Genomic DNA, 26,658 nt, shown 5'->3' on the forward strand with positions numbered 1-26,658 from the left:
TTACCACTCTGAGAAAATACATTTTAAAGAACTTTACTCACTGACATCATATAAGTGTAAATTTACTAATTTATAACAGAGAAACAAATATTCACTCATGCCAAATAAAAATAACTATCAATTTCCAACATTTCATTATGGGTATGAGACTCCATTCAGTTCAGTCTATACCAGTGACACTTTCTGTTGCCTGTGTTGTGCTGATGTGCACAAGGACATTACAGATTACTAATTTTGAATCCCAGCTTCAGACACTGGGTTAATGCTTCTGGTCTGAGTCTCCATAATCCTAAGGACGTACAGGAAGTTCTTTCCTTCCACACACTTTAATATAGACTGCTTTACATCTGTTTATGTTATATATGACTTTGAATTTCTGGTTGAATTTCTATAGATCCTCAGTATTTTTTGATGCACAAAACTCAATGTGTTTTCTTCCTTGGTTTTTATCTACTGTATTTCTAAATGGAATAAATCTATGTATCTCACATCTGCCTGTTGTTTGCTTCTGCATCCAAATGATCAACAGAAACCATGCTGTACACATTTTATTGTGAATATATGAAGGAGAGATCCTAAGAAAAAGATTGTTTAATTCGAAGATTTCTAAACCTACTCGAACAAGAAACACTTTTTTTTCATAGCACACCTAGTCATACCCTGCAGAAATATGTTATGTGGATCCTCAGTCTGGGAATGCTGATTAAATGTAAGTCTCATAAAATTACTGGCTTTGGATTAGATGCAAAAGAAGTGAAAAATCTACAAATTTTAAACAGACTGGCAATAGCAAAGTCTTGTAATAAGTATCCATATTCTTTTAAAAATGTTTCTTCTTAAGTTTGAATTATGGAGAACATCTCAATGTTTTTCAGAGGTTGCGGAATAAGTGGTTGACTAGAAAAGGCAGCATGAAGGAATTGTTTGGGGTAATAGAGTAATTCTCATATAGTTTGTGGTTGTGGTGTAACATACTCTTTAGGTATTTGTCAGAATATATTGAACTGTAACAGTCAACATGAGTAAATGTATGGTTTATAAATAATGAATAGATAGATAAATGAATGTAATTCTGTTTTAGGGAAAAAAACTGTCTTTGAATTGCCTTCACTTGTAGGAGTAAAGCCATAGCTATCTTTATGTCTCATTCATATAACTCCCTAGCTGTATTCTCCATGAACAGAAAAGACAAAGTTTATAGAGTTTAGAGATTTCTTGCACATAAAGTAGCCTGAAGATATTAGGGAAGAACGGCAATTCTTTCCATAGCTAAAGAAAACATGTAAATTTCTGCTTTTTTCCACCTCAAATATATAACCTCATACTTTGAAAACAAGTGGGGGGCAGACAAAGGCTAAATTATTAGTGTTCTATTTGTGTAATAGCATTAGAAGAAATACTATTAGTTTAAATTAAAGCACAGCAAGGCACTGCTGCATAATTCAAGCAAACAATTTAACAAATAAACTCCAGCCTTCTTATTACTGCTTCCTAAATTGTCGGGCAGGTTGAAGATGATGAGAAAACTATTTTATAATGAAGGGTGATCATGAGAGGGCAGAGGTGAAAATGTGGGAAAACTCACTTTCTAGAAGATAGATGGGAAGAGGCAGCCAAATATCTAATTCTCAGGACAAACTAAGTGCTGTTAATTATAGAATGAAATGCAAAAACATATTTCTTAAGAGAAATTTAATTGTTTGAAAGAAAGTTCTTTCTGAACTCTTTTACTTCCATTTGTGTCCTTTGTTAATGCTTCAGGTAAGCAAAATAACCACAGAAAAGTAATGTTTAGGTAATACAAACAATGAATACATAGACCAATTATAGAAACCTACTGTTAGAGCTACACTTGCAATGGTCATACAGAAACCAATTATTTATGCAGCAGAAGACATATTGTTCATTCAAATGTCGTTATACCTGCGTAAGGAGTGTTTTCCTCTGAGCTTTAACAGTAAATTGAATTGGCAAAAGACTGTATAAATCTCTCCTCTTTCCTAAATTCCTACATGTACTACAAATCAGTTAAATAGTAATGAGAACTAACATTTATATGGTGTGCTTACATCTGTTTCTGCAATTCTCATTAAATTGAATTTGCATAGGACAAAACTGAGACTACTGAAGATATAAATAAATAAATTCTCTAAGATCCAAATTTAGTGAAATACATAATAGATTTTCATACCCAGATTATCTGCAGTAAAAGCCTGTGCTCTTTTATTTATTGATGGACTTCTTAAATAAATATTTATTGAATGCCATTCATACTCCAGGCATTTTATAGTAGGGATCAAGTCAGATTTAGTCTCTGTACCCATTTTAGAACTCATTAGAGAAGGAAAGAAAAACACTACACAAATATTTATGCAAATCACTTTGTATTACACCTGTGACTGCAGAGATAAAGAGGTGGACAGGGCTTTGAGAATGTGTTAGAGGGATGTAGCCTAGTGGGTGACAGTTGGGGTAGTTGGTGGTTATTGAGACAAACTGATATGAAAACACATAAGACCATAGTGTTCCAGAGAGTTGCATCATAAATTCCAAACTGATTTAGGGAGCTGCTACATTATTGGAAATAACTATTTTACAAAATGGCTTTGCTATTTTTAAGAAACACACAGTAAACTTTGTTGTATCAGCCGTCACCTCACTGAGAATTGTTTTGGAAGGACTTTCCCCGAAGTTTTTTCTCTAAACTTGCTATCAGTGTAATTTAAGGTACCAGTCAATAAATATTCATACTCCATTACACTGATTAAATTGGTAAATGTAAGATAAGGAGCTAGGCAATTCAGTCCGAAGTCAACTTGTCATTGAAGGTTCAGGTGAAGTGCCATCCCCTTTGTCATGCCTTGCTTAAATTAACACTTTTCACTAATGGCAGAATTAATCTTTTCCATCTGATTTTACCAATATATCCTAGTCAGCTGTTCCTGCAATGATGTTGTGAAACAAGTCACCCCACACTTGGTGGCTTTTAACAATTGGTATTTATTTCTTATTCATGAACCTATCGGGCTGGTCTGGTCTGGACTGTAGATATATCTCCTTAAACCAGGTAGAAATCTGAGACACGCCCTTTCATAGCAGATTACAGTACCACAAAGTAGTTGTGATAAAAGACATAATATCTATTATGACTTTGGCTCATAACTATTATACTGTCACTTCTTTCCATATTCCTTTGGCCAAAACAAGTCATGACCACGACCAATATCAATTTAATACAAGGAAATATTGTGCCCATCCTCTGTCACAAGGCAGAAGGAATTGAATAATTAAAAACAACACAAGCTAACATGGAATAGCATTTAATATGTACATATGGTTATCATTTGTTATAATATATTTAAATATATCTCAGGTAATTGTTAATATGTGCTACTCTTGGTGTAACAAGAACATGCCAAAATTCACTTATGCTGACTTCGTGGAATCTATATGGCATATCTGTTTTAATAGAAGAATTATTGAATAAATAAAGGGATGAATATTATTTTAATTCGTCCATTTTCTTTTTAAAGAACAATGAATTCATAATTTATAAATGATAATTTAAATTAAAATATATAAAAGGGACAATTAAAGACAAAAATATAAATCTAATAACTCTATCAAGTATATCCCAGAAACCTTCCTATATTTCCTAGCTCAGAACATTTTCTTTTGTCTCTGAGTTAGCCAATATCCTCATTTTTGTAATGATTATACCATTACTTTAGAGTTTTAGAACCCATGTATTCAACCTTAAACAAATAGTTTAACTGTGACCTTTTTTAGTGTTAGCCAATTAAAAACACACTGTATGAATTCTTTTATAACCTGCTTTTCTCACTAAATATTCCATTTGGGATTCATCCATGTTGACATATGTAGTTCCACTTCATCAATTTACGTTCCTGTATACTATTTTTTATAAATAGTATCATTTTTTTTTATTATGCTTTATAGAAGTTCTTTTTTTAAATTTTTATTGAAGTATAGTCAGTTTACAATGTTGTGTCAATTTCTGGTGTATAGCAAAATGCTGCTTTATAGGAGTTCTTATGTATGATGTATACCAGTCTTTTATTAGGCTTTTTAGAGCAAATATCTTCTCTGATCTGTAATGTGTTTTATAGTTGTTTTGATGTCATTTGATGAGCAGAAGTCCTTATCTTAATGTCCTCAAAGTTATCAAAATTTTCCTTTTTGTTAGTGCATGTGTGTCTTTTAAAATACATCCTTAACTTGAATGAATATTTTTTCCATTATTATCTTCCAAAGGTTTCCCTTTACATGTTACATCTTTATTTCATCTGAAATTGACTCTATATGTGGGAATGAAGTAGGTGTCCAGCACCATTTTTTTTTCTCATTTTTTCTTTCCACCTACTTGTTTTTGCATCCACTGAGAAATTAACCCTTTACTCATTTATCTGTGTAAATAGTGTGTTCACGTTATGCCTGTGTCTGTTTTTGAATTCTCTGTTCTGTCCCAGTGCTCTGTTTACTGTGTCTAAGAATTTATTGTAGGTTTTATAATGTCTTCATATCTATTAGAGATAGTGCTACTATCTTATTTTTATTAGAGAAGAATTTTAGAATCTCCTTGTCAGTGTCCACAAGATCACCTGAAGTGATTATGATTGGAGTTGTATCAGTACAACACATGGTATGGAAACTAATTATGGAGAAATTACCCTCTTTATTATTCTTCCGGTCTGTAACATGATATATCTCTTCATTTATTTATTCCTTCTTAATTCTTTATCTATTCATTATATATAATAATTTATATTGTATAATTATGTAATTATTGATTTTATTATTCACATATCACATTTGTGTGCTACTGTCAATAGTATATTGTGTACTTTCACTTTATCATGGTTTTTTTATTGTAAAACTTGTTAATTTTCATTATTTTCATTCTGGAGCAGAGAACTTGATTACTCACAATCTTTGTTTCATAATCTATGTCTATGTCTCTGCTTGATTGTTTTATTTTTGTTTCTTTTATCTCATTTATTTTTAATTTTACTTTTAAGAAAGTATAATTTATGTCCATGATCAAGGAAGCAATTGTTAATTTTGTTGTATATAGTTAATATGCATTCAGATATATCAAAATGTTTACCTCATTTTTAGCTATTTCTTCCCATTTGTATCTCAGATCTTCCTGCTTGGATTACTTTCTGCCTAAAGTACATGTGCAGAACTTCTTCAGTAAGGTCTACTACTGTAGTCTCCTTTTTTTTTTTTTTTAAACCTGAAGTTGTCTTTATTTTATACTTGTTCTTGAAATACATATTCATTGAGTACAGGATTCCAGCTTGACATTTAACCTTTTAGTTCTTTGAAGGTATAACCTCCAGGATGATGCATTTACTCCTGGGTGAACCTCACATTGATGGTGAGTCCCAATTTATGGAAGTCTCAGCTATATGGAAGATGGCTTCCTGTGAGAGTCCCCAACTAGAGTAGTGTCCGGGCACTGTGTTCTGCAAACCAACTCTCAAAAGTCAACGTTAACAAGTTTTGCCACCACCGTCTGAGCAATAGTAACTTCAGTTCTCTGCTCATCTCTATGCTCACTGCTGTCCTTTCCTGCTTGTGTTCCAACTTTCACTTATTCTCAAGCCAGTTCTTTCATGTGTTACCCAAAATTACATAAAATATTTTGAGTGATTTTTCAGAGACAGAATGTGTTAAGACATCTAGCCAGGCATATTACTAGAAACAAAATTATCTGACTCTTTACAGGTTGTAAACAGTGAAGAATTCTTTTATTATTTTTGTAAATATTTTATCGCCAATTTAAATATTTATTTACTTATTTGTGAATATGTGTTTTTGACATTATTCCTGAGTATCATTTGCTCATTGAAATATAACATGGAAGAATCTATCTGGAATCCCTTTTTTGCCTCATAACTGGAAAAGTTTAATTTTCACCTGCAAGTCATAAACTTGTCTCTGGGCCTAAGTCTACACCAAAAGTTTAGTTAGGCACATCTTACACAACTCTTTAGCTCTTAATTTCTCTTTTTTTCTCTTTGGGCCTGATGGTTTTCTAATTATTATAGCTGGGTTTTATTCTAGATGCCAAGATACGTTCTCCATGCTTTTGTTATGGGAACTGGATCCCTCTGTTTGTTCCTGTCTTGGTTTTGCTAATTTGACCAGTACTCTGATTCCCCTGGACTGTAACTGGTATCCTGCCACCTGGATCCTGGCCATGATTTCTAGATTTCTAGGGCACTTCTAGTGATGGCCTGCTGTCTGCCCCTCACCTACCTGGCTCTCTGCCTGGAAGCAAGCCTTTCTGACAGTCTCCTTGTCCTGTGAGCAACGAGTTCTGCATGAAAAAGATTATTCAGAACATATTGCCAGCAATGGTGTATCCAAATTATTGAGGAGAATCTGTGACATTCTCTTATTAATTTAGAATCAAAGGCGTATAAGAGAACTAGAGAGGAAAAGATAATTTAGAATCAAAGGAGTATATGAGAACAAGGGAGGAAGAGAAGTTCCCAAAAAATTCATAGGAAATATTGCATTTATTATTGGTTTGGTTTTGAACCTAATAATTAAGTTATTTGCCATTATATGGATCAGTTTAAAAATAGATCAAGTTTATGTAATTCGTTCTGAACTTTTCAAAACTTAAAGTTCTCACAATTATTAAAATACCTTGAATTAGGAAGAAAGAAATTCTTTAATTATTCAAACACTATCTGATTTACACTTTAGAATATTGCATCATAAACACTTTATCTTTTTATTTTTCCAAACAAAGACACAGATCTCAGCAGTTGCAACTATCATCAGTGGAATCTTACCTTGGAGGACTGTTGAAAATTACACTTGATGATTAATTATACATGATTGCTGCATAATTTATGTTCTATGCTTTTCATTTCATGTTGTACATTTGAATCAATTTTGCTTGGCTTTATTGACCAGCAGTTAACCTCTCAAATGGAAATGCTTGCATACTTTTTTATTAGAGTATTTAATGAAAATAGTATTGAAGGCAACAGTAAATAAATACAGCATTAGATTATATCTACAGTTCAGTGGCACAAGTATAAAGATACTTTCAAATTAATTTTTATCAATACTTAGAAGTCTTATTAAATTGCTGTATTTTAAATGTAATTTTGTGGTATTCAAATATAATTTTATGAGTAAAAGCTAAATACTACTCTTGGTTTCCCCTTTTCCCCTATCCCTTACATTCAATACCACAGCCAAGCTGGGTTATAATTTCAAAATATACAAGTATCTGTATTTTTCCATCTTTAATCTCTTCAGCCTAAAACTAAGCCAGGATCAGATCTCACAGAGTGATTACATTTTTCTAATGATTCTCCTTCCTCCATTCTTGTTCACACTAACAACATACCATCCCTTTTCTACACAGCAGTAGTGAGGGTGATTTTATTTTATTTATCTTTATTCATTTTTTACATAAATCACATCATAATATTTACCTTTCTACAAATATTCTACCACTTTCTTCCTAGTTTATGTTTTAACACTGGGGGAGGAGGGAATTCACCAACACGAGCCTCAGGCTGTGTGTGCAAACTCCCCTCTAGCATTTTACTGATCCTGAAGTGGAAATGTGCAGGACTATACTGGTGGAAACCTAGTAGAAAGTGGCATTTGAGGGGCTGAAGTTCTGAGTAGAAATTTTAGCGGGTGCATGATGCTAAAGGGCAGAGGTTGAGTTCAAACCCTGCAAAAATGGAGGATTATAAAATCCCATTTTGTCAGTTGATACCTAGGAAGGGCCACATCTTAGAATTGCCAAGACCTAGAAGAAAGGGTTAAGATGAGATACTGTATCCTTTGAAAAAGCATAAAACCAACCTTTGGCAGGAAGAAATGACCTACCTATGTCCTTTCTGCATGGCAAAAGAAAAAATTAATCCTCCATGGGAGAAGACAGTATCTTCTGGAAACTTAATGAAATTTCAGACTCAATATGCTGTATGCAATTTAAACTTATATGGCATGCTTAAAAATGATCCAAATGACTAAAAGAAAATAGAAGTAAATCCAAAGAGGGTTTAAGTATGGAAGTTTTATGCAGGGATGTTACGATAGGTATGGTTTGTATATCAAGGAAAACAGAGATAAACATAGAAAATTACAGGGGAAACCAGGACTGATAACATAGGAATCAATAGGATATTCTAGAACTGAAAATAATAATTCAGTAGATCAATCTGATATCATATTAGGCATCCACAGTCACAAGAAAATGGGGGAAATTAGTGAAGTGGAAGACAAATCAGCTGGAAGTAGTCACACTTGTGTGAATTACTCAAAGGTAAAGATGGCACAGAAATAGATTGTGTTTTAGTGATTTTTCCACTTACTCCAAGTGTTTTGAAAGTATCTGCAGGATGGAGGGGTGACAAAAGAAGTGTAAGTCTCAGACTCTCCTGTCTCTAGGACACACAGGAGAGCTTCTGGGCAGGGCTACTGACTTAAGTGACTGCAGACTTCTCCCAGAGGAATTCTGACACTTGGCCACTTTAACATTTAAACCCTGCTACTTGTCCAAGCAGCTTTACTCCTACTGAACTTTCTTCCCATGTGTAAAATGGGAATGACAGTACTATTTCCCAAAGTGATAATGAGAACTAAGTGAAATGTTTTACAGCATTGTAGTGTATTATAACCTCCTAGGTCAATTCCTGGCACATAATAAGAGTTCAACACATCTGTTTCTTTTGTTTTGGTTTCCTTTCTTTCCTCCAAGGTAAGAGTTCTAGTCTGGGGATAATTGGTTTCCCAATGGTGAAATAAATGGTCTTATAAACTCAAAGTTTTTTAAAAAAATTATTTTATTTTATTTTACAGTAAAAAGCTTTCCCTTGCTTTATGTGAAGTACTTTCCACTGGCCACCCACTTTTCCGTCTTTTGCACTTCCTACATAAGCTAATTAAGTTAATGAATAGCCATTCACCTGAGGAAAACTGATTATCTTTAGAAATAATATCATGAAAAATCCTCCAGCATTAAACACATTCACAATTCACATTCAAAGCTGATTAGTGTATTTGTTCTGTCTGTCTAAGCAAATAAACACAAAACCAACTCTAAAATTCTCAGATGCAAGGGGAAATTAAGCATTATTGGAAAAAAGTGTCAATATTCCTATAAAGTATTTTGGTTTGAGACAGAGCCAGCCAAATGCACATGCATAAAGTCACTTGCATAAAACTCACAAATATTTACATCTGATGCAAAAAGAACACTTAAGATTTACACACAGAAAAAAAAAAAACCAAAATAAAACAAAACATAAAACACAAATTAATGTTCCATATTTTGAGGCCTTAAGGAAAATAAATACTTCCAGTAAGTTATGTCCAGTACTACTAAATCTCTCATTATAAATATCTCAAAGGTTTTTTTTTCATTGCCATAATTTCTAGATAATAAATTTGCTGCTATCTGTACCATCCAAGCTACTTTGTAAGCTAATGCTCACCATTGTCCTTCAAATTAATCTTCTATTTTTTACTTACATACCAGCCTCCACCTCGGACCTCCTGTATTCAAATTGAGTATTATCACCTCTATGAAGTCTTTTCTAATCATCCTCTGTCAATATGCTCTTCTTTCAGATTCTTAATGTATTCATTGCTTTGTTTTCTTTTGTCAACAGACTGTTGCCTTCCAGGAGACCCATATTCTAAGATCTTTACATTTTCCTCAGTGTACAAATATAATATGCTTGAGTAGGATCAAGTTATTTTTTTCTGTCAGAATTTTGTTGAAATCATGCAGCTTTTTCTGTGTCTCCCTTCACTTTATGAATACTTGCCATTACATCATCTGTTACAAGTTTACTTTTAACTCTATGAACATTTTCAAACATAAATAATAGGCATGCTTCTTCATGAGAATTTATGCATATACAAGAAGAGAACAATAGCCAGATGAAATATTAATGTCTGTGGTTAGACTTATTCTTTGGTTCAGTGAGTTGGTCCACCAAATAAACTTAAGTATTTTGCAATTCAAATGCAGACTTCATTAATCATATAAATTGCTCTATGTCATCAGCCAATAGGTTTGCTTGTAATTACTGGACATAGCAAATCTTAAATTTGTCAATTTCACAGTCCTACTTTACTTTTTTTACTCTAGAAATTTGACCTTACTTTTCTCTATATCCCTTTCAGCTTTTATCTGAGAACCTGTATAGTTGCTGCCCTCAACTGTACCCCATTAAAAGGTATGATTGGCTCAAATATTACAAATAACTTGATACTTATAAAGTTTCATTGTGTTTATTTTAATTGGTTATAAATTATATTTAATGAAGTGCACAAATCTCAAGGGTACAATTCAATGAAATATTACCCATAGAAACACCCCTGTACACTGTCATCCAGATGGACACATAGATCTTTCCCATAACTCCATTATCTCTGTCTTCTGATTGCACATGTCTTGACTTGTTGACAATGTCATTTCTCTTTTTTCTCTTTTTTCTCTGTATTTCTGTTTAAACATTTTCAGTTGTTCATCTTTTTGTTTATAAATTTTCATCCTCTTTACTTAGTCTGCTGTTAATTACATCTAATAAGTTCTTAATTTTAGTTATTGTATTTATTTAACAAAATATTTATTTGACTTTTTGGGGTGGATGTTAATCATCTGTTGAAATTCTCCATAATTTTAACTCATTTATCCATATTTTCTTTAATTTTCTCTTTATTTAGTGCTCTTCCTCCTAGCTGTTAATCTCTGCTAGAATTGCATTGTTTCATCTCATACATGGACAGCTCAGAAGCCAGCCAAATATCTGAAGTCAGTTTTTACACAGAATTTTGGGCTTCTTGTATGCATCTGCCTTTACTTTATTGTCCTTCCTGAAATATCTTAGCCTTTTTTCCTTCCCAGTGATGCTGGCACTCATGCTTGGGTTCTATATCCCTCTGCCATAGTTGGGAAAGTTCTCTGAAGGGAAGGCTGAGGTGAATATGAGGCTCTGACCCTATGGCTTCCTTCTCTCAAGTCTGGCAGTTTCCACTTGGTTGGTGTCCAATGCCTGTAATCTTTCATTTTATTGATTTTGTATAGCTTTGATACATTCATTTTGGCCAATTTTTATTTGAATGGAATCATTCATTACAAATGTTTTGTATTTGCCTTCACCCTCTCATACATTGTGTGTCAAGTAGGTTTATTTATTCATCACACATCAGAAATATGCCACAGTTCTTTCCACAGCTGGTATTACCAGGTTCTTTTCTTTTCTTTTTTTTTTTTTTCCACCAGGTTCTTTTCTTTCTTTCTTTCTTTTTTTTTCAAATTCCGTCCCCCGGTGTGATTTAATTTGCACTTTGGTTTTATTTATATTTTCCTAGATATTAATAATATCTGATATCTTTCAGTTTGTTTAGTGAATGTTAGCTTTCTGAAATGCTTATTCAAATCTCATGTTCACTTTTCTGTTATATTGTTTGTGTTCTTACAGATTTATGGAAGTTCTTCATATATCCTGAATTCTTTGTACCTTTGTGTTTTGCATATTGTCTTCTCAGACTTTCCAACTAAATAGTGTCTTCTAATGAACAGAATTTTAAATTTTCATTTGGTCCATTTTATCAATGTTTTTATGTATGGGTCTTCTTGTCTGTGGCCTACATAAAAAGGGTTTCCTTACCTCAACATGATCAAACTATTCTCAAAAATGATCTTGTATAATGCTTATTGTTCTCCTGTACAGAATTATATTAACAGTCTGCAATAAATTTTATGTACTTATCATTGAAATAGGGATAAAGTTTTATTTTTTATCATGTGCTTATGTAACTCAACCAGCACAATGTTCCAAAAAACATCTTTACTCACTGTAGTATAGTGCCATCTTTGTAATGTAATGTGAGTCTTTTTTTTTTTTTTTTAAAGCTATTTGTTTCAGCCTTTTCAGTCCATACTTATCTTCATTCATATAGCACTGTTGCTGGTAGATGTAGCTGGTGTCCAGGTTCTTGTCCCGTTCCTAAAAGAACTCAGAGACAAGATGCATAGATTAAGAAAGTAAAGTGAGGATTTATTAAGGGATGGTTAGTACACTCCCAAGGGGAGAAAAGGATCGGCTTAGGTGAGCAGCTGCCCCGAGTCTTTTTGGCAGGTTGGTTACACAGAGTGTAAAAATGTATGTGCAGAATATTCATTGGGGAGGGGTGTTTGGAATTCTCTGATTTTCAAACCAACTCCACCTTCCTGAATGGAGGAGGGATTTTTGTCCTTATTTAGTCTGAATTGGAAGTGTCATGGTGTCAGTGCATAATGGGTACTTCTAATCTGCAAGTCTAATTTTATTGAAATGAGAGCATAATGAGCAAAAGGTTATGTTCAGACACTGGAGATTCCTAACTGTTCTTTGTTGGCCTGCAGGCCACTTATCACCCCAAAAGGTGTGACCACTTATCAGCCCAAAGGTTCCTACTTTTCTTTCTCTGCCCAAGGACCCCTCCCTGGTGCTTACATAATGTATGGTTTCCTGTATTTGGCCTCTCCCCTTCCTTTCTGCCCAGTTCCTGCCATTTGGCCTGCATTCCCCTTTCTCTGCTCATATCTGGCTATCTGCCTGCTCTAATAACACCATACTGCTTTAATTAGAAAAAATTTATGACATCTTGACAGATGGTAGGAAAAAAAAATCTTATATTGTTTTATTTTTCTATGACATTTGTTAATAATTTTTCTTTCTTTGATTTTTTAATATAAATTCTGGAATTAGCTTGCCTTTTTCATAAAGTATGAAACTTGAAGAAAATTTTTATTGAATATATAGTATATTGAACACATATAAATATATGTAATCTATATCTTTTACTTCTCAGTCTAGATGCAAAGGATTACATGTTCAGATGCATACATAAATTTGTGCAACATTTGTGAAAAATTTACCTCTTATAGTGAAAGTTTTCCAATGTATGATAATACTCTCCATGTACTGGATCTATTTTAAAGTCTCTCAAAATAGTTTATAATTTTCTTAAACTATGTTTTAAATATTTTATTTCCTGGATTTAATTTTTTTTCTGATTTAAAGAATATTTACAAATTGTATCCCTAATGACTTTTTTGCCACTTCTTTGATGCTAAATTGGCAACTATGCTAAATTTATTAAATATTTCTAATAATGTATTTGTAGATGCATTTTGATTTTCTCTGTATACAAACATATCAGTAAATAATTGGATTACTTTTTTTCTGATCTGAGCCGTTTTTAAAGTTTTATCATATTACACTTTCAGTAATAGAAGTAGAGAGATAATGAACTGCAGAGATAGCTTGTCTAATGCACCTTTGTATCAGTATTATGAGAAGATTGACCTGTTGTTTTCCTTCTGGAGATGTCCTTTTAGGTGTTCTTATAAACGTTTGTTGGCTACGTGAACAGGTGGCAAAGGTTCTCTCTTTCCTTCATTCTAGAACTTGGGAGAAAATATGACTTTATATGTTCCGCAAATATTTGACTAATTCACCTGTGAAGCAATTTGAGCTTGGTGTTTTTGTAGTGAGAAAATACAATTTCTTAATAGCTATAAAACTATTCAGTTTTTTATTTTTCTTGGGTCAGTGTTGGTGAATACAAGTAATAGTAGTAGTAACAGCACCAGTAGCAGTAGTAATGGTAATTGTAAAGTAATTCATAAAATTACCACATCATAGATGCTCATAGACACTTTCATACAGTATTTCTGATTTTCATGCTCCCCAGCATTTAGGTAAGGCAAGCAGGGTTTCTACATGTATGCAACTTTCCGAAGTTTCACAACTAAATGATAGTTCTAAGATTTGATACCAGATCTATCTGCTTCACAGCATGTGCTCATTTCAGTTTGTTTAATAATCCCTAGAAAAATTTCTACATATATTAATCTCAGAGTAAGCACTCCTTCATACTTTTTAAGTGTTTGACCTCAACTAAATCCTTTTGTATTTTCATTCTCTTCAAATTTGTAAGCAACTGTTCAAATTTGTCTTACTTAATCTTTCCTTAAAATTAAATAAATAAAGCATACCTACCCAAGTTTCTTCCTTGTTCCACACAACATTTGTGATTTTTTCTTTTTTTGTTATTGACCAAATACAAGCCTGAAGTTTTCAACTATTCTCTTAATTCAGTCACAGAGTTCAAGTAAGTTGTTTTCCCAAGGTGTTTGCAACCTCTTTTCTCAGCCCATCTCCTAAGTTAGCATCGTCTACTTAAAGTACCCAGACCTCTTTTCTCATCAAAATTTGCTTCAGGATAAAGTTAGACACTGATTATTTATAATATATCAAAATAGATAGCAATGATCAACTCTTCCATTATGGATGACTGGTGCTCTCAAAGGTCGCTGGATGGAAGGCTTGTTCCATGGTTAGAAGAATTCCATGCATCAATGACCACATGGGGCAACTGTGTGTTCTTATTGCCTTTAATACCATATATTAGCTCATTACCTTGTGATGCTATTTCCACTACTGTGTACCTCTGTAAGAAAAATGTTTCCATGTCAGAAATGGGGGTACCAATCAAATCTTCTCTTTTGTAAAACAAGGGCTTAGCTAAATGATTATTGGGCAAATGTTCTTCGATTATTTAATGTTATTGCAAAGCAAAGCTCTCCATAATCCTTAAATTCATCATTGTAGTTTGTTTACATTTCTATTCTTCCTATGTAAAAGAAAGGCAAAACTGTCATTTTCCAACTCTGTCAAGCTGTTTAACCCAGGAAAGTCAGCTAAATGTATTCAGTTTTTATACAGCAGTCTTTTATACAGCAGCAATCTTTATGTGTCATTTTAAGATATTTTTGATACTGGAATTTATATCAAGCAATTTTTTAAATCAAGCAGTATTTTCAAAGTTTCTTTGAACTTAATTATAAATGAATTTAATTTAAACTCTAATAGTCTTCAGTAAATGATTTATTATAATATCTAATGCACAGTCTTTTCAATGGTATGATAATTTTCTAGTTCATTGCTGCCATTTGAAAATGACATTAAAGCTTGGTTCCCTGAAAATATCTTCTTGTTGCTAATGATTTATCGTTGTTATTCTTAGGCATTGCAAATAGTTAATAAAATTTTCTTACCATTACAGTTTTTAAAAAGATTTTATGAATTCCAGGTCACTGGGTCAATCATTTCTGTAAAAAGAAATCATCTTTTTGATTGATAATATTTTGTGAAACCAGGATAATGAGCAAAGAGAGAGATAAATAGATGATAGATAAATTGGTATTTTAATTAAGCACTTATTATAAATCAGACTCTTTTCTAGGTACTTCAGATATTTAAGTGGACAAAATGAAGGTCCTACATTTATAAAGCTTAGTTCTAACATGTTATAAATCAGAGGAACTTAATAGTTCCCTTATCCTTAAAAACTTCCAGAGTTAGTAACAGTACATTATTAAGCCATTTTAATATATAGAAGCAGAGGTTTATTTTACTTTACAATCTTTTAATATATGTTGTCAATCTTCTAATTTTAATGTACATTAGTACTTTTCATTCTGCTTTTCAGTAGAAACTTGATTTCTTCTATATAAGATGATTTTATATTGTATTTTACTCCATATAACAGTATTGTCTCATGTTAAATCCAATCTATCTATACTTCACAGAAATTCTTTCATGATCAAAGGTCTTGACACCTGTCTGAAGTTGTATCCACAACAAATAAGTATGTGTATCATATACATACACATATATAGTAGCATACAGTTGCACAAGAATGCAAGTAGCATTTCTAAATACTTTCCTACTCTAACTTTGATATTTATAGTATGTAGATTTTTTTGAGCAATACCAGAAAATCTTCACACTCCCAGCAATTGTGAGAAGTTATAAGTAGAAAGTGATTATAGTGCAACATTTGGCAGATGATTGCCTAAGACATTTCATTTTTGAGATGATTGATTTGTTGGACATGCTAAGTATTCATTTGTCTTGCTCTCCTAAGTTCCTTTACTAAATTTTCTTTTAATAAGAATATCTAGAAATGATATACCTAATTCAGTTTCCTGCAGAAATTTCTTTACCAGGTTCCTAAGTATTTAGCTTTAATAGAAAGCTAACATAAGAATTTTAGATTGAAAAAAAGTTACTTCTGAGTCTGTTGCACATCTGTTGAAGACATTAGCATTTAGATAAGAGTCCACATAATAAATTGCACTTTCAATTGTGAGTGAAAAAAAATTTGTCCATTCAGATAAGCATATTTACTTTCATCAGATACAGACAACTTACAATGTTACATGTTTCCATTAAGTGTTTTTTGCCAGAAGATGCAGCATTAACTTTTTATTTAACACTAATATTAACAAGATAATAATAGTATAATAATAATATAATTATTGTATAATTGAATAATTATAAGTATTACATAATTATATATCAGTATAATAAAATAATAACCTTATTATATTATTGTAATAGGGTTGATAATAATATTAACAACCAAATAAGAATTCAGGTGACAATTTCATCTATGTCTTATTCCTTTTACTTTTTCTTTTTTTTCTTTTTTCTTTTTTTTTTTTGTTGAGTAATAGTTATTTTTACAATGTTGTGTCAAATTCCAGTGCAGAGCACAATTTTTCAGTCATACATGTACATGTATATATTCATGGTTACTTTTATTTTTTTTTGCTATGAGCTACCACATGATCCTGAATATTTTTCCCTGTGCTATATAGTATAATCTTGTTTTATCTATTCTGAATTTTAAAATCCCAGTCTGACCCTTCCCACCCCCTGCCCCCCTGACAACCACAAGTCTGCATTCTATGTCTATGAGTCTGTTTCTGTTTTGTATTTATGTTTTGGGGTTTTGGGGGAGGGGGGTTGTTTTTTTGTTTTTTTTTTTTAGATTCCTCATATAAGTGATCTCATATGGTATTTTTCTTTCTCTTTCTGGCTTACTTCACTTTGAATGACATTTTCCAGGGACATCCATGTTGCTGCAAATGGCATTATGTTGTCAGTTTTTGTGGCTGAATAGTATTCCATCATATAAATATACTTCTTCTTCTTTAGCCAGTCATCTGTTGATGGACATGTAGGCTGCTTCCATGTGTTGGCTATTGTAAATAGTGCTGCTATGAACATTGGGGTGCAGGTGTCATTTTGAAGTAGGATTCCTTCTGAATATGCCCAGGAGCGGGATTTCTGGGTCCTGTGGTAAGTCTATTCCTAGTCTTTTGAGGAATCTCCATACTGTTTTCCACAATGGCTTTCCTTGCTTCCCTCTTCCACTCTTAATGATTTAGATGTCTTCTTTTAAAGTTTTGTGTTTATTCTTTTTGTAATTCCTGGCAGTTATCTCCTTTCCAGTTATGCATTTCTCATTTGTGTAGCATCCTGCTTCTTTTCTATTTAGAGTAGACCTGTCAATATTTATTTTAGCATGGGTTTAGTGTTGCTAAACTCTTTTAGTTTTTGCTTGTCTGTGAAGTTCTTTATCTCTCCTTCTATTCTAATGGATAACCTTGCTGGATAGAGTATCCGAGGCTGCATCTTTTTTTCATTCAGGACTTTGAATGTATCTTGCCACTCCCTTCTGGCCTGTAGTGTTTGTGTAGAGAAAATCAGCTGAGAGCCTTATGGGGGTTTCCTTCTAACTCATTCTTTATTTTTCTCTTGCTGCCTTTAGGATCATTTCTTTATCCTTGTCTCTGGCCATCTTGATTATAATATGTCTTGGTGTGGGTTCGTTTGGGTTCTTCCTGTTTGGGACCCTCTGAGCTTTCTGTACTTGGATATCTGATTCTTTCTTTAGGTTTGGGAAGTTTTCAGTCATGATTTCTTCAAATACCTTTTCAATCCCCTTTGTTCTTTCTTCCCCTTCGGGAACCCCTATCATGCGTAGATTGGCACGCTTTATATTATCCCATAGGTCCCTTACATTGTTTTCATTGTTCTTTATTTGTTTTTCTTTCAGCTGTTCTGATTGGGTGCTTTCTGTTGTCCTGTCTTCTAGGTCACTTATTCGTTCCTCTGCATTATCTAGCCTGCTTTGTACAGCCTTTAGGTCAGCTCTCATCTCAGCAAACGAGTTTACTAATTTTATTTGGTTCTTCTTTATAGCTTCTGTTTCATTTTTGACATATTTTATATCTCTAAACACTATTTCTTTTAGTTCCTTCTGTACTTTGATCAGTCCTTTTTTGAAATCTTGATCTAGTAGGCCATGAATGTCTATTGCCTTGATCGTGCTTTCAGGGGATTTCTCTTGATCTTTTACTTGGGAGTGGTTCCTCTGCTTCTTCATATTGCTCATATCTCTCTGGCACTGTGGCTTAAGGAGTATCAGTTATCTAGTTCTCCTGGAGATGGTGTGCTCTCAATGATTTTATCGAGAGGTCTTTGTGTCTTTGCCCTGTTTCGCAAACTCAGCTTGCTGTTTCCAGAGGCCCTCTGTTGGCATCCTTGTCTGCGCTGCTCCCAGTGGCTGTTGGCTAGCAGATTGCGCCCCCTTCTAACACTGGGTCAGGAGCTGAGCTCTTACCCAGTGGGTGGCGGGTCACTCCCCCTCCAGCTGCTGCAGTCAGATGCTGCGCTCAGGGGGAGGCAGGTGGGTGGATCATGCCCCCACCCAGCACCTGGTCAGGTGCTGTGTTCCTGCCAGGAAGGGGGCTGGCCACCCGCCCTTTCCCAGCGCCGGTCGCTCTGCTGCTCTGTGCAGCTGCCTGCTCCGCCTCTGGTCAGCTCTCCAAAGGCGGGCTCGGGGAAGACCGTGGAATGGCCTTGCCGCTCCTCTGTATTAAATCTCAGCTCCTTGTTTGTCTTGGCGGCGCAAGTTCTCTGAGGTGCCAGGGCAGAAGGATCCTATCTGCCTCAGGCTGTAAACAAGTCTCAGTCCTGCCTAGGAGGTTTTGGAGCCCCTGGGTGTGGACCCAGGTCTCAGCCCCGCCCCCGCCCGAGTGCTGCACACAGGAGGAAATGGCGGCTGTGGCTGAGCCCCGCTTCTCTTCTTGAGAGATGCACCAGTAACGGCGGCGCAGGTCTGAGGAGACAAAGGCTACGGCGCCCCTTCCCCCAGGTCACACCAGCTGTGTTTGTCTTTCGAAGAGGGCGATATTCCGTCCGAGTTCGGCAGGTTCTCTGCTTGGCTGAGTAGGTCCATAGATGTGAGTTTTGATGTTTTTGTGGGAGAGGGTGAGCTACAAGCATCCTTCTACTTTGCCATCTTGCTCTCTGCAACTCCTTTTATTTTTTATTTGTTTAGTTTTCTTTTTAAGTAGAGTTTTAATGAGGTAGAATTGACTTAGTGCACAGTTAAAACAGTTAAAATTTTGATATATGTATATATGTATGAAAGCATCACCACAATGAAGGTAAAGAACATATCCATCACCAGAAAAAGTTTTCTTCCACTTATTTGTCATGCCCCTCTTTTGGTCACTCCTGGCACCACCCACTACTTCAGCCTTAAACAAACATTGATGAATTTTATCCCATTAGATTAGTGTGAATTTTCTACCATTTATTATTAATATAATCCTATACTATATAGCCTTTTTAGTCTGGTTTCTTTCATTCAAAATAATAATTTTAAGATTCACCCTTGTGGTAGATATCAATAATTAATGCTTTTTTATTGATGAGTAAGATTGCATTGTATGGGTATACCATATTTGTTTTCCCGTTTACCTGCTGATGAATATTTGGAGTTTTTTCTGGTTGTATACTATTACAAATAAAACTACTATAAACATACATATAAAAGTCTTTGTGTGGACACATGCTTTTATATCTCTTGGTTATATACCTATCAGTGATATGAGGTATCATATGGTAGGTATTTGTTTAAGTTATAAGCAGCTGCCAGGTAGGTGTTATATATGGTTGTACCATTTTACATTCTCACCAAAAGTTAATGAGAATTCCAGTTACACTATATCCTTGCTAATACTTGGTATGGTCAGTCTTTGGTATTACATTATTGTTTTATTTTTTCATTTTATTAATGGCAAATAATGCTGGATATATTTTCATGTACATGTTTGCTAACTGTACAACTCTTCTTTGTTGAAGAGCCTTTTCAAATATTTTGCGTGTTTATAAAATATGTTATTTGTAGTGGTACTATTGGATTTTGAGTCATTTATATGGTGTGGGTACTATACCTTTATCAGGTATATTATTTGCAAATTTATTGGCTGACTGGCTTATCTGTTCATTCTCTAAACAATGTCTTTCAAAGAACAGAAGTTTTAAATTATAATGAAGGCTGACTTATCAATTTTTTTAACTGGTTAGACATTTAGTGTTACATTTAAGCAAGTGGGTGAGAATCCTCTCTGGTCCCTTGGTGTATGGTGTTGGATCCCACAGCTCCTACAGAGGCGCTTTTTTCCATAGATGGATGCCAAGTTGTTTTTAGGTGGGGGAAGTAGGATGAGGGATGTCTTACTTGGTCATCTTGTTGATGTTATTAACGTAAGCACTTTTACAAGCACTACAGTTGGTGTGGTAAACAGATGTTTTCTCAAGGAGCTTATATTCAACACAAAAAGGACAGTAAATAAACAAAGTGTCAGTAGGTGGTACATATGATGATGAAAAATAAAACAGGGTAAGAGTAAAGAAAGTTAGGCATTACAACTCTATTGTAAAAAAAGATCAATGAACGCCTATCTTTTAAAATGTTATTTAATCTAGACTTGGAAGATGAGAATAAGGGATTCAAGTGGTTATTAGGAAAAAAGACAGAGCATCCAGTACAAATGCCCTAGAGTTTTCTTATTAATTTAAGTCATGTAAAATAGCCAAAAATCAACCATTTTCAGTGGCCAAAGCATCCATTTCATATGATCCAACTTTATATGTCAAGGAACTATGGAGAGGCCAGTGTCTGTGAAGAATGGTAAGTAAAGTGTTCAGAAAGATGACGTCATGGAAAAGATCATTTAGCACGGTGTAAATCCTGAGACATGTATTTGGGGCCACTCTTGAGAGAATTGGAAAGCTATTAGAGAATTTGGAGGAGAGGAGTCACATCACACGATTTAGATTTTGAAAGGGTCACTGAAACTACCCTGTTGAATCTAGGTTGGTAGAGGAGTAAAGTGAAAGTAGGAAGACAGATTTGTAAATGATAACAGTAAAACTCCTTGGACTTTGACCCAGTTTGGGTGCTGTATATGTGCTGAGAAGTAGTTAATTCTGGATATATTAAGAGGAATTGTCAACCATATTTTTAGACAGTTTAACATGAATTTGAGAGGAAGAAAGATGTCAAGTATTCCTCCAACACCTTCTGTCTGAGCAAACTGAAGAATGGAAGAATTGTTTACTAATATGGGGGAAAACGCAAGAGGGCAAATGTGCCTTTAAGAGTGGAAGTGTAGATTAAGACGATTTATTTGAGATAATTTTGAGAAATCTCTTAGGCATCTACATAGTTATCTCAGAAGAGCATCTGGGTACATGAGTAGAATTCAGAGATGACATTTGGACTAGGTATGTAAATTAGGGACTTAGCAACATATGCATAGCATTTGAATTCATAAAATTGGATAACATCATCTAGGAAATGAACACATAAAATAAACTATCATAATACCACCAACAGCAAATATATCTGGGCTTGTAGAATGGGATTGAGTGCTCTAATTACCAGAAGTAAAAGGAGATAACTATAAAAAGAGAAAAAAGACCTGTAAGCATGATTTAATGCTGAAACAGCCAGTTGGAGTTGCAGATCCTGATATAGGCTCTAAGAGTTGGAGGCTGAGTATGTAACATCCACACATGAACATTAAATGGGTTCCTAGGTGCTCAGAGTTGAGGCAGTTGGAACTGAACTCCTGTATAAAACTTGGTTATTCTGAGAAATCTCCATCTGTGAAAGAGGAACTAGGAAAACTGTTCATGTTTCCTGCAATAGAGCAAGATGATATGCCATCTGCCTTATCTCTTGATTAGGGAAAAATAACCCAGGAGCAGTAAAAATTCAAGACCCCTACCATATGAGACTATTGGGGTTGAATTAATACTTCCTGCAAGTTGCCCAATTTCAAAATTCAGAAATTATTGAAATTGATCACTACTATTGAAAACTGTTGTAGGGCCCGGACAAAAAAGAATGGGAAAAATCTCTATTTGGGGACACTTGAACCATCAGAGTGTGCGAATACTCTGCAGGGGAAATCTTTTCAATATCGTGTAATTTAGAGCTAGTATCTCCCTCAGGAGTAGAGGACAAAAAGTTTTTTGTGGTGCTAGAAGATGGAGGTAGTGTCTCCCTTTGGAGCAGAGGATAGCATGATCATTATTCATTGTAAAAGATTCACGTTCCCCCAGAGTGTTGTCTTTCCTCTAATGCAACCCATCGTGTTTACAGGTGTCATCAGGCCCGCTTTACTTCTTCCTGTGGAGATTGGGGCTTGGCGATCCAGTGCAAACATGTTAGTACTCTGGCTACTGATAATACTGTGAGTGATAAGCAGGTCTTTGTCTCTGACTCTGGAGTCTTATACCCACATCCATGAAACTGTGGAAGGCTAACTTGTTATCTTGCAAGTAGGGTAAAATCTCAAACTCCTTCCAGTTCTTGGCAATATTCTCTCATCTTTAAATATATTCATGAGCCATTCTTTCTGCCTTTAATGTCTTATCTTATGTCCTCTGAACCTAGATTTCTAGGCAGTTAGCTTCTCTTTGTCCTTTATAACGTACATTAGGAAGATTCCTTCATTGAGGAATGTTCCCTGTCACCATTTTAACTGGTTTTCTTTATGCTCTCATTAACATCCCATATCTTAATATTAGTTTACTTTTATTTTTATACTTACAAAGAAATTTCTTATTTCTTTTTCCATGGGTATTTTTTAAAATCAACTTTGCTTATTCTTCGTGTTCCTAGAACCAGATCCATGTGGTCTAGCACATGGATCAATAAATAGGTTTTTAATAAATGAGCTAATAGTATGTCCTGACCCATGTTAGAATGGCCCAAGAATCTCTTCAACTTTTCCCTCATATTGACTCAAAACTTTTATCAAGTATTTATCACAAACACTAAGCAACAGAGTAAAGGAGTGATAGATCATTTCAATAAAAGCTTTAGATATAAGGGTGTGTTTAACTTCTTGCAACAACAACAACAACAAAGAATTCTGGGTTCATTGTCAGATTTATCATGGAAAAATACATTTACAAGGATAAGGTTATCACTTTTCCAGATACATATTATGATGGGAACTTAGCACTCTGTCAGCTTTCTGTCTGAAATCTGGAAGATTCTTATTCCTTTTGAAAATTGTTACCTAGTTAGATTATTGCATTTCATTAAGCAGTTCCTAAATGTCAGCTCTTTTTCCTTCTTAGCTATAGATTGTATATAATATATTTATATATTTATGTTACATGAATTCCTTCCACATCACAGCAGCTTGTGTTTTACAGATGATAAATCTAACAGATAATCCTCCTCTCTGCAGGAAATAGAGTGTATTCCCGTGAGACAGCATGGTGCCACCTCTCCTCGCAGGTTGCCTCACACTTACTCTTGTGTCAGTCTTGGAAAATGGCTTAGGTTGCACTGATACTTAGCTCCGTACCAAGGACTTGTGCCCCCCACCCCCCAAGTTTACTGCACAATAATATGTATAATGATACTGCCAATGGACAATACTCCCAAGTCAAATTGGACCAAAAAAAACCCCACCCCAAACCAAAAAACAACAACAAAGGACAGATAAAACTTTTCCGTAGATTTTAACAATAACTCAATAAAACTAACAAAAAATAAAGAAATAAAACAGAAAAAATGCTGAGCATGGCTTTTCATTGAGCCCACTGCCCTGATCCTTCCCTCTGGGTTCCCTTATGTGTTGCCCTCCTTTTAAACATGGCTATTTTTGTATCTAGCTCCTAGCCTGTATTCTTACAAATGTAGCCATTTCCCCCCTACCATCCAAGTTTCAGTTGTTCAGTTTTCAACAACTCCAACTAGATCACTAACCAGAGACACAATGTAGCTCTGACAAGGCCAATCCAGTTCCATTTAGATGTTTTTTTAAGCATTAAAGATTATTCCCTGTCCTTTGTTACAGTAACTGTATGCATGCACACACACACTTCACCAAGAATAAGCAAGATATACATATATGTATATCTATATATGCATTTCATATATATACATATATTTATTTATAGAAAAAAATCTGAAGAACATGTTGTTAGCAGAGTTTCAATTTTGCTGTATGTACTTGGCTTTTGAAATAATCAAAGAGAACAGTTTTTCTCCTTAAAGGCATCACTATCATTTCATACACTAGTTCAATTATTTACTTCACTTCATGGTCCCTTGGGCAATGAAGCTGTGATCTCTACTTTGTGACTTTGTAACATTCACCCCCACACCCCATTTCTATAATTCCCATCAAGATTTTAAAGATCATAAGGCCAAATTGCTCAGTTGGAAGTACATACCATTTTTTTAACATCTATTGTCTCCACAAAAAGAAGTTGCACTACACAGAAGAAATTTGTTTTTTTATCTACTTTTATATATAGTGATTAACATTTGCAAATCTCAAATTCCCAAATTAACCATAAGATTGTTTACTATGTCTGTGAGTCTGTTTCTATTTTGTAGATGAGTTCATTAGTGTCCTCTTTTTTCTTTTCCTTTTTCTTTTTAGATTCCACATATGACTGATATCATATTAGTATTTTTCTTTCTCTTTCTGCTTACTTCCCTTAGATGACAATCTCTTACAATAACCATTAATGAAAAATATGAAAATGAATATATGTATATATATACATGACTGGGACATTATGCTGTACACCAGAAATTGACACATTGTAACTGGCTATACTTCAATTAAAAAAAAAAAGAAAGAAAAAGAAGTTGCCCCAGTCATATTGTCCAGGTGTATTAGATCAACTCTGCTGTTCATTCCTTCTTTTAATATTTCTTTGTTCAAGGATCACAACCTTTCCCCTGTGAAGTTGATGATTGAGTTCTCTTCCAAGTACCATACTCTCTTGCCCTAAGCTTGTTGAGAGCAATTCAGTATTTAAATAATTCTCTAAAATTCTATATTCTTTAAATATTAATTAATAAAGTGAATAGTCAAGTCTTGGGTTTGTGGAGTCAGAACAGCAGGCTGGAAATCTGTACTGTGGGATAGCTCTGGGATTTGGGGCAAGTTACCTTATTTATTTCTTCTGTAATTTCATCATCTGTAAAATAGTGACAGTGAGGGTGACTATCTCAAAATGTTCTTATAAGGAGTAAATGAGGTATCGTATAAAGGATTATAATCACCTGGCATAGAGTTAAAATTCAGTAAAGTGACCTATTATTTTGTTATATGTATGGTATCATATGAAAATTTTATCTTTCACAGATCAGCAATCCATAGATATCTCTGATAATTCCAGTGATGATTTAATGTAGAGTAATCTCTATGTTTACAGATTAGAGGGAGGCACATGTTGTGTGTATGAGAGTTTTGAAATACTAGCAAGAACATATTTGGGTACTTTGAGATTTTTTAAATGAATCATTGGTAGGATGCAGCTGTGGTTTGAAAGTTTTTGTACAATATACAGTAATTAGGACTTTCTTCCAGTTTCATTTACTGCAAATGAGATACATTAATTGATGGATTTTCCTTTGTGTGCCTAAAGAAAGTCTCTCAGATAGTTATTGAACACATCTAATGTGGTTTTAAAATTAAAGTAGAAAAATAAATATTTTAACTTCAAGACAGATATCCCAAATATTTATCCTAGGGAATTAAGCCTTGCAAAATTAGATGTCTTATCATCTTGGCAGTAGGCATTAGGAAACACTTGACATTCCACTAGAATCGACTCTCTTTCAGTGTATTAAAATTGTGTTGGGTCCTAAACTCCTTTCTGTTAAAAATTATAATTAGCACAATAAGCTTGTTTTAAATTTGATTGGATTCCTAGTAAATATTAAAATACCACAAATGGAAAATTCTTTTATATATTTATAATAAGCATATACTTCTGACATGAAAACTCAAGGAAAAATATAATTTTCTAGTGAAAGGAATGCAGATAAATTTGATTTTTAATTTAATTGATTTATATGTATTATGAGCTGAACAATCCTTATCATTGAGTTAAAGATGTCATTTGTTTATTTTGAGAAACGGGTAACATAAGTCTATATAGTTAAAAATGACCTTATTTCATTAATATAACAACTCCTTGATGTAATAAGTATCCCTATCCCATTTGGTACATAGAAAACTTAACACTTACTCAGTTTTTTTTTTGACACACTGACTGTGGGGTCACCGAGGTGGGCAAAGAGGGAGTGGTGGTAATGTCTGCAATTAATTCTTTTTTTTTAACCTTTTATTTATTTATTTATTTATTTATTTATTTATTTATTTATTTTTAATTGAAGTATAATTGATGTATAATATTATATACATTCCCAGTATAGAATATAGTAATTCACAATTTTTAAAGGTTATTCTCCATTTATAGATATTATAAAATATTGGCTATATTCCCCATGTTGTACAGTATATCCTTGTAGCTTATTTTACACCTAATGGTTTGTACCTCTTAATCCACTACCCCTATATGGTTGAATCCCTATATCTGTAGAAATCCAGAC

This window comes from Camelus bactrianus, chromosome 25 (assembly GCF_048773025.1).
Source record: "Camelus bactrianus isolate YW-2024 breed Bactrian camel chromosome 25, ASM4877302v1, whole genome shotgun sequence".
NCBI lineage: Eukaryota > Metazoa > Chordata > Mammalia > Artiodactyla > Camelidae > Camelus > Camelus bactrianus.